The sequence below is a fragment of the Mustelus asterias genome, chromosome 18 (assembly GCF_964213995.1).
Source record: "Mustelus asterias chromosome 18, sMusAst1.hap1.1, whole genome shotgun sequence".
Taxonomy (NCBI): domain Eukaryota; kingdom Metazoa; phylum Chordata; class Chondrichthyes; order Carcharhiniformes; family Triakidae; genus Mustelus; species Mustelus asterias.
In genome coordinates this window covers 20,779,376-20,793,337 of record NC_135818.1, presented here as the reverse complement: position 1 = coordinate 20,793,337, position 13,962 = coordinate 20,779,376, and the positions used below count along the sequence as shown (strand labels likewise).

At 48.9% G+C, this 13,962-nt stretch overlaps 1 pseudogene; it reads left to right on the top strand.

Moving 5' to 3' along the window:
- Positions 1-4,853: 4,853 nt before the first annotated feature.
- LOC144506886 (serine/threonine-protein kinase 38 pseudogene) lies at positions 4,854-9,529 on the top strand (annotated as a pseudogene).
- The last annotated feature ends 4,433 nt before the right edge of the window (positions 9,530-13,962 follow it).

Sequence of the window (13,962 nt, the reverse complement as noted above, 5' to 3'; positions counted from 1 at the left end):
GAACTGCCACTCTACACTGACGGAAAGGACATGGAGGCCAATGGTGGATGTGCCGACTCCATGCGAGTGGCCATTCACTCCTGTAAGACCCACGCTGACAATGCAGAAACATCAGAGTCTAAAGCAGCCTCCAGCTTCTAAACTCATGAGGCAGCATGAAGGAGGTCTCAGAGATGGAGCAGGTCTCAGAGATGGCGCAGGTCTCAGAGATGGAGCAGGTCTCAGAGATGGAGCAGGTCTCAGAGACGGAGCAGGTCTCAGAGATGGAGCAGGTCTCAGAGATGGAGCAGGTCTCAGAGACGGAGCAGGTCTCAGAGACGGAGCAGATCTCAGAGATGGAGCAGGTCTCAGAGATGGAGCAGGTCTCAGAGATGGAGCAGGTCTCAGAGATGGAGCAGGTCTCAGAGACGGAGCAGGTCTCAGAGACGGAGCAGGTCTCAGAGACGGAGCAGGTCTCAGAGACGGAGCAGATCTCAGAGATGGAGCAGGTCTCAGAGATGGAGCAGGTCTCAGAGATGGAGCAGGTCTCAGAGATGGAGCAGGTCTCAGAGACGGAGCAGGTCTCAGAGACGGAGCAGATCTCAGAGATGGAGCAGGTCTCAGAGATGGAGCAGGTCTCAGAGATGGAGCAGGTCTCAGAGATGGAGCAGGTCTCAGAGACGGAGCAGGTCTCAGAGACGGAGCAGGTCTCAGAGACGGAGCAGGTCTCAGAGACGGAGCAGGTCTCAGAGATGGAGCAGGTCTCAGAGATGGAGCAGGTCTCAGAGATGGAGCAGGTCTCAGAGATGGAGCAGGTCTCAGAGACGGAGCAGGTCTCAGAGACGGAGCAGGTCTCAGAGACGGAGCAGGTCTCAGAGACGGAGCAGATCTCAGAGATGGAGCAGGTCTCAGAGATGCCTTGGGCAATCACAGCTTTCTTCGAGGCAGCTGCTCCACTCGTGTGGACGGTGTGCAGGTCGGGCACTATAATGAGATGGTTCTAGGCACCATCGAGCTGGAGGTAGATGTTGTGACATTAGGGAGGAGGAGTTGGGGTGGGGTGGTGTGATGGGGCGGGGGGGGGGGTTGGGGGCAGGAGGGGTGGTGTTGGTGCCTGTGACACCTGGCTAACCATGGAGGGTTTTGCCAAGTAGAAGAGCATAAACAACATGAGAAGTGGGATGAGTCAAATTCTATTTACATTTGTGAAATCAATAAGCAGATTGTGCTCACTCATGCTACTCTCCTGCTCCTAGTATACCTTCATTTCCATACCTACTGCGATATCTAGGTGCAGAGATCTATTTCTATATCTGTAGCAGAGATGGACACACCCTGTTGATAGTCCGAGGCTCAGCCTGCTTTGAGTGGCGTGCTGTGGGACAGCTGCACACTCCTTGACCTCTGGAGCTGCAGCTGATTGGGTCCCAAGCAGAGGGGATGGGGAGTGGCTGGACACTCTCAGAATCAGCTGGGTGGACGGCCCCGGGGTTTCCAGCTGATGCCCCTCCTCCCTACGAGGGCCCCTGTCTGACCCATTGAGTCGAAGGGGCACCTGGAGTGAGGTTGAGTTGGAGTCTCTCACCCAGCCACTGATGGATCTCACTAATGGCGTTCTGCTGTGAGGTACAACTTGCTTCATATTCATGCATTTATCATTGGCTGAAAAGTGGAAGATTTGGCGTGGAAACACGTCACACTGGCTGATGGGAAATGCATCACTTTTCCTGTCCGCCATCGCACTGTCTCTGGAGAGGGAAATTCCACCTGCAATGAATATACTTGTCTGGGACACCCTTATGTATGTAACATTGAATAATGTCTTGATTTCAATGGTATGAGGGGTAGATTGGTTCAAATGTTTGTCTTGACTCAGTAAGTACTGATGATAGATGCAAAGATCCTTCAGTTTGGAAGCAAAACCAAGAAGGCAGATGACGACCTGAATGGCTGTAAATAGGGAGAGGGGAGTGTGCAGCGGGACCTGGGTGTCCTTGTGCACCAGTCACTGAAGGTAAGCATGCAGGTGCAGCAGGCGGTAAAGAAGGCAAATGGTATGTTGGCATTCATTGCGAGAAGTTTCGAGTGCAGGAGCAGGGATGCGTTGTTGCAATTATACAGGGTCTTGGTGAGGCCACACCAAGAGTATTGTGTGCAGTTTTGGTCTCCTTTTTCGAGGAAGAATGTTCTTGCTCTCGAGGGAGTGCAGCGAAGGTTTACCAGGCTGATTCCGGGGATGACGAGACTGATGTATGAGGAGAGATTGACTAGGTTAGGATTGTTTTCACTGGAGTTCAAATGAATGAGGGGGGGAATCTCATAGAGAGTTATAAAATTCTGACAGGACTAGACAGGGTAGATGCAGGAAGGATGTTCCTGATGGTGGGGGTGTCCAGAACCAGGGGTCACAGTCTGAGGATTCAGGGTAGACCATTTAGGATGGAGATGAAGAGACATTTCCTCACCCAAAGAGTGGTGAGCCTGTGGAATTCATTACCACAGGAAGTAGTTGATGCCAAAACATTGAATGTATTCAAGAGGCGGCTGGATACAGCACTTGGGGCAAATGGGATCAAAGGTTATGGGGAGAAAGCAGGATTAGGCTATTGAGTTGGACGATCAGCTATGATGGTGATGAATGACGGAGCAGGCTCGAAGGGCTGAATGGCCTCCTCCTGCTCCTATCTTTTTGTTTCTATGTTTCAATAAAAGCATTGCTTGTTGTTGGTTTGATAATGACGACAGGTGGAATTTTCCCAGCATATCGGCAAAGGCTGATAGGAGAGGGAAAAGTGGCGTTAAAACCGCTGGCACCATGGCGACTTTCTCTGTCGTATCCAAGTGAAAAAAAGGCAAAGGGCGCTTTACACAAAGGGTGGCTTTCTCCGCCAGCAATTGAGTTTCTTAAAGATCGGGGTGCCAGTTTTAAAGGCTGCCCAGTGCACAAAGGTTAACCAGCTACCCTCTCCCCATGCAGCCCACCTCGTACCTATCCCGACACTGCCCTGTGGCACTACCCCCAGTGAACACTTGGGGGGCGGGTGGGTGGGCGGAGTAGGTATTGCTTGGGAGGGTGGGGGGAGTTTGTATGTGCCGGGGGGGCAGTTTGCAGACAGCGCACAGGTAGTGTCTGATTATGACCTACTCCCTCCTGAGTGATGCACCGACTTGAACTTCTCTGGGAGGTCAGCTCACCAGGCGCACACCTTGGGAGACGTGATTCACGGGGATTTCCCCTCACGCTAACATGATGGATATTGTACTGGGAAGGGGGCGGGGTTTGGATTCAGGCGGAGAGACCTGGTAATGAGATGTTGATGTCTGGAAATGATGATCCCATTACATCACTGGTGGGAGGGGCGGGGACAAACACATCATGACTTTCGGTTGGTGTGAAATGCAATCTGGACTCGCGAGAGTTTCCACTCGTGTCGCCAAACCCACCCAGAAAAGAATGGGAATGGAAATTCCACATAAATTATCTGGAATAAGCCATTTTATACATCCCGGTATAATCTCTAGTGAATGACCTACTCTGCTGAATAAAACTTCCATGAAAAAGACCCGGAGGAGACTCGACAGGGAACACAATGTGATGATGAATTATTTTTTTGAAGGGAGGGGGAAGTGTGGCAAATCATTGATCTGTATTTTACCCAATCAGGACAGTGTTGGTGACAAAACATGGTGTCCTTTGGGGGAGGAGTAGGTATTGCTTGGGGGGGCCAGGGGCCGGGGGAGTATGTATTGCTTGGGGGGGCAGGGGGTGGGGATGTAGGTATTGCTTGGGGCCAGGGGGTGGGGATGTAGGTATTGCTTGGGGCCAGGGGGTGGGGATGTAGGTGTTGCTTGGGGGGGTCAGGGGGTGGAGATGTAGGTATTGCTTGGGGCCAGGAGGTGGGGATGTAGGTATTGCTTGGGGGGCAGGGGGTGGGGATATAGGTATTCCTGGGAGCGTGGGGGAGTATGTATTGCTTTGGGGGAGGCAGGGGGTGAGGGGGATGTATGTATTGCTGCCTCCAGGTGGACGATGGCCCACGGCAGTAACAGTCTGGCGGGAGGGGGGAGGGGGGAGTGGGGGGGGGAAACAGGATCACGGTTGGACTTCCCCCCTTCAGTGGATACTAGTCCCATCTTTGTGTTGCTGGCCAATCAGCGCTGAATCTCAGTCGTGGCCATTTGCGGGTCTACAAGGAGGGACAGGGTGAAGAGCGATGGCCACCGGAGAGAGATAGGCTTTGGGATTTTATGGAAAAATGGACAGGGAATACACATCAACAGGAAAACTCCTAATGGAAGTGAATTTGTCAATAAATTGAGAGAGTCAGACTGCAGGAAACAAAGAGAGAGGGAATTTGGAAAATGACGGCACAGTAATTACTGAGAGGGATGTCACATCACTAGGAAGGAGCATATTGCAGATAAATATTTAATTTAGCCTCCGTGGAACTTACAAACTCTATTGCTTGATCTAGTTTAAGTTTATTTTTCAGTGTAGCTGTCTGTCTATTGGAGGCATATCCCCTCGGTTCCATTGAGAGCACATCCTGTGTAATGTGGAAGTCCTGGACATTTCTCGTGTCCAAACATACAGTATGTCTGCTGGAGATGCTCGAGTTCTGAGTTCCAGGGATTTGGCGTTAGCTAGGGCTGAGAGGCTGAGGGTTACATGAGTAGCGCATTTCAGGAAGGGGCCACACCACAGCTTAAAGGTGTCCAGGCATGAGGGAATTGAGTCAGCACCAGATAGGCAAGGAGGACCCAATGTGTAATCTCCCGAGTGGCCCTTGGTCACAGAGCAGTATTCAGTTTCAAATTCTCGTAAGGATGATTGTGCCACTGGTGGCTACAGCTAGAGCCAGATCCATGGCACCATGGGTGGGTCAACTCTGCAGGAGCAAGAGGAAGGTTAGAGAAACAATAGTAGCAGTATTGAATAGTTAGGGAACAGACGGACAGTTGCAGGATGGTGTGTAGCCTCCCTGGTACCATAGAATCATTGTATCATTGAATCCCTACAATGCAGAAGGAGGCCCATCGAATCTGCACTGACTCTCCGAAAGAGCATCTTACTCAGGCTTATGAAACCCCATACATTTCCCATGGTCAATCCACCTAGTCTACACATCTTGCGACACTAAGGGGCAATTGGCCAATCCACCTAAACTGCTCATCTCTGGACTGTGGGAGAGAACCAGAGCACCCGGAGGAAACCCACGCAGACACGGGGAGAACGTGCAGACTCCGCACAGACAGTCACCCAAGGCTGGAATCGAACCTGGGTCCCTGGCGCTGTGAAGCAGCGGTGCTAACCGCTGTGCCGCTGTGCTGCCCATTGTCAAGAGTAATGCCGAGGGGGGAAACGGTGAACAGCTAGAGGCCATGGTGCATATTCATACCAATTATCTTGATGGAAAGAAGGCAGAGGTCCTGCTATCAAATCTGAGAGAGCTAGGAAAGAAATTGGTTGGAATTTTACCGCTTCACCCGCCCCAGAATCGGACCGGGCGAGGCTCGCGGAACAGAAATCTCCATTGGCCTCAGGCGGGACTTTACGATCTCACCCGAGCGAGGCCACAACATCCCGCCCGTAATCTTCAGATTACTCAGTGTTTATGAGTACAAAAATAAGAGGATGAATGCAGATGAATAGTGCAGTGGAGAGATGGTGCAGGAAGGAAGACTTTGGATTCCTGAGGCTGAGTTTGCAGGAAGTGGGGCCTGTACAAGCCAGACAGGTTGCACCTCAGCAGGGCTCAGAACATATACTGTGGCGGGGAGGTTTGTGGTACCATTAAGGACAGTATAAATAGGCTTGGTAGGGAGGTGGGAACCGGAGCTTAGATTCAGAAGGTGAAATGAAAAGCTGGAATTAGAAGACAGGAAATTAGCAAGTATGGAAGGGAGAGAAAACAAATGCTAGAAAAGAGATAACAAATTAATTGTTCAATAATGAGACTCCGTGTGTTGAAGTGTATACCATCTGTGAATGCGGCAGGTCAACTGAGAGATAGAACTGAGAAAAAATAAAGCTTTTTTTATACATTCGTGGGACATGGGCATCGCTAGCTGGCTGGCCAGCATTTATTACACATCCCTAGTAGCCTTTGAGGGCAGTTGAGTGTCAACCACATTGCTGTGGCTCTGCAGTCACATAAAGGCCAGACCAGGTAAGGATGGCAGATTTCCTTCCATAAAGGACATTATTGAACCAGATGGGTTTTTCCGATAATTATTTCATGGCCATCAGTAAATTTTTAATTTCAGATTTTTATTTATTGAATTCAAATTCCCCAATCTGGGATTCGAACGCGGGTCCCGAGAACATTAGCTGAGTTTCTGGATTAATAGTCTAGCAATAATACCACTAGGCCATTGCCCCCGCTAAAGTATATTATAGTTATTACTGAAACGTAGGATAAAGATGGAATGGGTCCAGAGTTTTCAGATCAGAGGAGAGTGGGATAAATAAAGGAGAGAGGGTTGCAGTACTGGGGAAAGGCTGGAGAGTAAGAAGGCATAGTCGTAATACTGGGTCTGTGTCTGGGAAATAATACTGTATCTGTATCTATAAACTCTTCTGTCAGGAATCGACCATGAACAACAGAAAAAACATCTGTACTACGAGAGCCGCAACTTGCTCTGATAGTCCTGACTGACATAAACATGGAAGTAGAGGCTATAGCTTGAATAGATCAGATGAAAAAAATAAAAGCCACAGGACAGTCCTGGAACAGAATTAGAAGTAGACATCTTCATAATTGTGGCGTTTTGCTGGCTGCTAATAGGAAAGATGTGGAAGCGCTGGAAAGAGTGCAGAGGAGATTTACCAGGATGCTGCCTGGTTTGGAGGGTAGGTCTTATGAGGAAAGGTTGAGGGAGCTGGGGCTGTTCTCTCTGGAGCGGAGGAGGCTGAGGGGAGACTTAATAGAGGTTTATAAAATGATGAAGGGGACAGATAGAGTGAATGTTCAAAGACTATTTCCTCGGGTGGATGGAGCTATTACAAGGGGGCATAACTATAGGGTTCATGGTGGGAGATATAGGAAGGATATCAGAGGTAGGTTCTTTATGCAGAGAGTGGTTGGGGTGTGGAATGGACTGCCTGCAGTGATAGTGGAGTCAGACACTTTAGGAACATTTAAGCGGTTATTGGATAGGCACATGGAGCACACCAGGATGATAGGGAGTGGGATAGCTTGATCTTGGTTTCAGATAAAGCTCGGCACAACATCGTGGGCCGAAGGGCCTGTTCTGTGCTGTACTGTTCTATGTTCTATGTTCTAAACATGGAGATAAATGAAGAAGATGTAACAGAGGACACGAACAGTCCATGAACATTCCAGCTTGGTCATCCTTCATCCCACTGGCACCAAATATGTACGTTTGTTCATAGAATCATAGAAACACTGAAATAGCTTATCCAAAAGAAAGAAAGTTCTTACAGTGGATGGCCATTGCTCAACACTCTAATACAGAGAAACTATTGAAAACCCAACTCCTTCAGTTCGCAGACCTGTTTGTTGAAGAATAGGAGCAGGAATGCCAGAGTGAAGAGAAGCGATCCCCAAATGTTCTCCCATTCCCCCCAACTCTTCACAAAAAGGCTATGGACTTGGCTGGACATAGAATCTGCAGTGCAGAAGGAGGCCATTTGGCCCATCGAGCCTGCACCGACAGCAATCCTACCCAGGTCTTATCCCTGTCACTCCACATATTTACAGTCCTAATCCCCCTGACACTAATGGACAATTTATCATGGCCAATCAACGTAACCCGCACGTCTTGGGACTGTGGGAGGAAACTGGAGCACCCGGAGGAAACCCACACAGACACGGGGAGAATGTGCAAACTCCACACAGACAGTGACCCAAGCTGGGAATTGAACCCGGATCCCTGGTGCTGTGAGGCAGCAGTGCTAACCACCGTGCCACCGCGCCACCCCATGGGCGTGAAACGCAGCAAAGAAACTAAGTTGGGTGGCAGCGTGACACTTCTGTTGCTAGTTCCGCTTGAATGCTTGAGCCAGTTACCTTGCCATCCTGACCATGAGTGGTATCTCCAGCAGCTCGGGGATTGCTCCGGCTGGACGGTGGGGGTGGGCGTTGGCGAGGACTTGCTGCACCGACTGTCCTGGTCAGTCCCTCATAGCTGGATGCTGCTCCAGTTCCCCTCACTCACTCCCCATGAGGCACTGACATCAGGCACAGGCTGCTGCTTCTTCTGCACATGCTCCAAAGAGGAGCAAAGCCAAGGGAGTTATACCTGGAGAGAGTTTGTAGTTTATTCTGAGATAGCAGACAGGGGGCAGCCAGCTTTGCCACACAGGTGGATTTGTGCGGAGGTATTTGTGAATTGGGACTTTAGAAGGCAGAGCATTCAAGAGCTGAACCACTCATGGTGTGAAAAAGTTTTTCTCACATCGCATTTGCTTCTTTTGCAATTCACTTCAAATCTGTGCCCTCATGTTCTTGATCTTTTTACAAGCAGGAACAGTTTCTCCCTATCTACTCTGTCCAGCTTCCAGCTTCCTATCCACCCAGGTGGCACGGTGGCACAGTGGTTAACACTGCTGCCTCTCAGCGCCAAGGACCCGGGTTTGGGTCACTGTCTGTGTGGAGTTTGCACGTTCTCCCTGGATCTGTGAGGGTTTCCTGTCAGTGCTCTGGTTTCCTCCCACAATCTAAAGATGTGTGGGCTAGGTGCATTGGCCGTGCTAAATTCTCCCTCAGTGTACCCGAACAGGCGCCGGAGTGTGGCGACCAGGGGATTTTCACAGTAACTTCATTGCAGTGTTGATGTAAGCCTACTTGTGACTAATAAATAAACTTTAAACTCATAATTTTGAATATCTCTACCAAATCTTCTCTTGGCCGCCTTCTCTCTAAGGGGGACAGTCCCAATCTATCCTCATAACTGAAGTTTCTGATTCCTGGAACCACTATTGTGAACCATTATTGCATTCACTATAGTGTGGCGCCCAGATCTGTGCACAGTATTCCAACTGGGGTCTAACTAGTTTCTTGTATATGTTCAACATCCTTGCTCTTATTCTCTATGCCGCAATACCCACCGTTCTATTCAGAGACCCCTCAGGAGACGTACATGAAAGTGATGTAGTGGAGGGAGACCCTTACATTCCCAGCAGAGGTTCTCATTTCAGAGAAAGACAAGGATCTTGAAGTTCTTCTGTGAACTGGAGACCAAAATTGGGGCCAATGGAGTTGAAGATGTGAAGGTCAATTTGTTCTTTGAATGTGTCGCCTGGGAACATATCAGGAAGAAACCGGTCGCTATCTCCATTGAAATAAGGAGCATCGATGATATGTCCAACTTTGATGAATGTCCTGATTCAGACATCTTGCTGCCAGGAATGTCACAGGCAGGGCCAGAAAGTAATGGTAAGAAGTGTCTGTCCTCCAAGACAGTTGCAGTGAGTAACCGCTCAGAAACAGACTACAAGAACAAGGACTGGGTCTTCATCAACTATACCTACAAATGATTTAAGGGACTGACTGCCATTCCTTCCTACATGAAGTCCAGGAAGTGACGAACTTTGACCCAGAGGGCTAACGTCACTGCTTTAGTGCCTATTTTTCTTGGCAACTTGATTGGTCCATTAGTGGAGCCTTACCACTGAAGATAGCGACAGTTGTGAAGGACTGAGAAATTACTCCGATTTTAATCCTAGTATCCAGATATCCCTTACAATCTCCCTCACTGGCGGCATGCACTGATATTAGACTCAAAGCAGCCATGGGGCCCAGGCAGCACTTGTCCGAGCCAACAGCATTGGCAGCAGAGGGATATTGAATTTGATGATCAGCCATGATCAAAATGAATGGTGGAGCAAGCTCGAAGGGCTGAATGGCCTACTCCTGCTTCTAGTTTCTATGTTTCAAAAAACTCAGAATATGACATGCTTTATTAATTTTTCTCACCACCTGTCCTGCCACCTTCAACAATCTATGTGTGGGGTTACGGGGGAGAGGACCAGGGCGCGATGCTCTTTCGGAGAGTCGATGCAGACCCAATGGGCTGAATGGCCTCCTTCTGCCCTGTAGGGATTCTATGAGAAGGCCAAAGCAAGGCTAGTTGCTGGAGGTTCTGAAGAGTGACTGGGTGATCCAGATCATAGAAATCATAGAAACCCTACAATGCAGAAGGAGGCCATTCGGCCCATCAAGTCTACACCGACCACCATCCCACCCAGGCCCTATCCCCACAACCCCACACATTTATATCGCTAATCCCTCTAACTTAGACATCCCAGGACACTAAGGGACAATTGAGCATGGCCAACCAACCTGACCCACACATCTTTGGACTGTGGGAGGAAACTGGAGCACCTGGTGTTGTAACGGACTCTCCCACAATATTTAATATTTTCAGCTCTTTTGCCACATGTGTCGACGAATCAATATAAAAACAATGGCCAGGATTCTCCAACCTTGCCCACGGTTGGGATTCTCCAGTCCCGCTGCAGTGAATGGAGATTTGGCTGAGCGCCGAGTTATCCGTTCTCGCTGGCAGCGGCGGCGGGTGAATTAGATCGGAAAATCCCGACCGACATTTCTGTGGAGTGAAAGGGGGAGCTCATGAATGTACTTGGCTGCCCGGTGAGTTGCTGAGAGCTTGGATAATAGGTCCGCTGCCTTTAATCGTCAGAATACTGGGTTGAAACGGTACTCAGTTACCTTTTCAAATGTTTAACCTGACAGATGCATGGGGTTTCCCGTTGCTCCCACAGACCTGCTGGACAGAAATCCACAATTGCCAAGATGGGAACCGAAAGCCACATTTAAGGGACGTAAGTTCCCCATGTACACCCAAAACCCAACTACCCCCCTGATCTGTTCCAAAAAAAAACTCCCATTCTATCTTTTAGCCTGGGAAGCTAAGAGAATGTAAAAATGTTGTTAGAAGCACTCTGACTGGTGAAATTGGGTGGAATCTTTCAGACCCGCCAACAGCAGGAAGCTTGGTGGGTGGCAGAACTTAATCTGGCATGAGTCCAAAACCCAGTTTCCACAATGGCAGGGCGAACACTAGCATAACCGTTCTTGAAAATATATAGGTGACAGATAGAGTTCAATACAGATAAGTGAGAGTTGCTGCGTTTTGGAAAGTCAAATCAAGATAGGACTTTCACGGTGAATGGTAGGCCCTTAGGGAGTATCGTGGAACAGAGGGACCTTGGAGTTCAGGTGCACGGTTCTCTAAAGGTGGAGTTAGAGGTAGATAGGGCAGTGAAGAAGGCTTTTGGCACGCTGGCCTTCATCAGTCAGGGCATTGAGTATAGATTGGGAAGCTATGTTGCAGTTATACAGGACGTTGGTGAGACTGCATCTGGAGTATTGGATTCAGTTTTAGTCACCTTGCTCTTGGAAAGATGTTATTAAACTGGAGAGAGTGCAGAAGGGAGTTACAAGGATGTGGCCAGGACTCAAGGGACTGAGTTATAGGGAGAGATTGGACAGGCTAGGACTTTTCTCTTTGGAGCACAGGAGACTGAGGGGTGATCTTATAGAGGTGTATAAGATTATGAGAGGCATGGATAGGGTGAATGCACTCAGTCTTTTTCCTAGGGTTGGGGAATCGAGAACTAGAGGTCATAGGTTTAAGTTAAGAGGGGAAAGAATTAATGGGAGCCTGAGGAGCAACCTTTTTACACAGAGGGTGGTACGTGTGTGGAATGAGCTGCCGGAGGAAGTGGTTGAGGCAGGGACATTGACAACATTTAAAAAGCATTTGGACAGGTTTAGAGGGATATGGGCCAAATGCAGACAAATGGGGTTAACTTAGATGGGCATTTTGGCAGTTTGGGCCAAAGGGCCTGTCTCTGTGCCATACATTCTTTGATTCTTTGATTCTATGACTCAATTTTCCTGATGCACAATGTCGGGAAGTTGTCCACAAAGTAGCATCTCATGCAAGCTCTTTAAAAGGCTACCTCGCTGGAATTAAGCTCCACCTCCAAATTAAGCTGCCCACCAGCGAGAAATTAGAATATTCACCTTCATGATTGCATATTAGTGGCGGGCAGCTGGTGGGTAGAGTTCTTCTATGCTTAAAGGTGAGTTGCCATGACGTTGTCCCCTTTCCTGTCTGAATGGCCATAAATTCGGAGAGGGGAAATGTGCAACTAGAGTTGGGTGTCCTCGCACACCAGCCACTAAGGGTAAGCACGCAGGTGCAGCCGGTAGAGAATAAAGCAAAGGGTATGTTGGCCTTCATGGGCACGAGGATTTGGGTGCAGGAGCAGGTATGTCCTGCTGCAATCATACTGGGCCTTGGTGAGGCCACACCTGGACTGCAGTTTTAGTCTCCTTATCTGAGGAAGGATGTTCTTGCTCTAGGAGTGTAGAGAAGATTTACCAGACTGATTCCTGGGATGGGGGGCCTGACATATGAGTCAGTTAGGACTATATTCACAGCAGTTCAGAGGAATGAGAGGGGAATCTCATAGAAATCTATAAAATTCTAACAGGGCTCGACAGGGTAGATGCTAGAAATATGTTCCCAATGATGGGGGTGTCCACAACCAGGGCCACAGTCTGGGGATACAGAGTAGGCAGTTTAGGACAGAGATGAGGAGAAACATCTTCACCCAGAGAATGATCAACCTGTGGAATTCACAACAAGAAGTAACTAACGCCAAAACATTGTATGTTTTTAAGAGGCAGTTAGATTATAACACTTGGGGTAAAGGGGATCAAAGGATATGGGGGAAGGAGGGAACAGAATAATGAGTTGGATGATCAGCCATGATCATAATGAATGGTGGAGCAGGCTCAAAAGGCCGAATGGCCTCCTCCTGCTCCTATTCTCTATGTTTGTATGTTTGAGGAGTGTGTGTAATTGTTTGCGATCAGGTGCTGGCAGTACAGGCTGTGTGGAGGATGAGGAGGGAAGGAGGAATGGTTAGCGGGGTAGGTTGGAGCAGCAGCCTGGCCAAGGTGGGAGGGGTAGTGCAGGCTGTTGGGGGTGAGATAGTTCACACTATGCTGGTGCCCTTTAAACGTGGCACCCAGACCTTTGTGCCCGTGCGGTAACGGCGAGGATGCTGACTCCCTGCCTGCCCACACTGCCAGATTTGCCGTATTTCTCAGGGATGCAGATGTAAAGGGCCAAACAGCTCAAGATTGGGTGTGACCCGCTGTTCCAACCTGCAGCGCAACTCAACCTGACTTCCGCACCCATCACCAAACATAGACTTCAGCAGGGAAGATTCTGCCTCTTGTGGGGACAATGGATCCGCAGTTCTGTCGGGCAAACATTCTAATTGATATCTTGTTAAATAGGAAGGCTGAAGACAGTGTACCCAGTGAATGGTATGTACATACGTAATAAGTCTTCGGAGACACAAGTCCCTTCACCCAAATCCCTTTATTTACAAACTGCAACAGCAATACATAAGAACATAAGAACATAAGAAATAGGAGCAGGAGTAGGCCATCTAGCCCCTCGAGCCTGCCCCACCATTCAATAAGATCATGGCTGATCTGAAGTGGATCAGTTCCACTTACCCGCCTGATCCCCATAACCCCTAATTCCCTTACCGATCAGGAATCCATCTATCCGTGATTTAAACATATTCAACGAGGTAGCCTCCACCACTTCAGTGGGCAGAGAATTCCAGAGATTCACCACCCTCTGAGAGAAGAAGTTCCTCCTCAACTCTGTCCTAAACTGACCCCCCTTTATTTTGAGGCTGTGCCCTCTGGTTCTAGTTTCCTTTCTAAGTGGAAAGAATCTCTGCACCTCTACACTATCCAGCCTCTTCATTATCTTACAGGTCTCTATAAGATCCCCCCTCAGCCTTCTAAATTCCAACGAGTACAAACCCAATCTGCTCAGTCTCTCCTCATAATCAACACCCCTCATCTCTGATATCAACCTGGTGAATCTTCTCTGCACTCCCTCCAAGGCCAATATATCCTTCCGCAAATAAGGGGACCAATACTGCACACAGTATTCCAG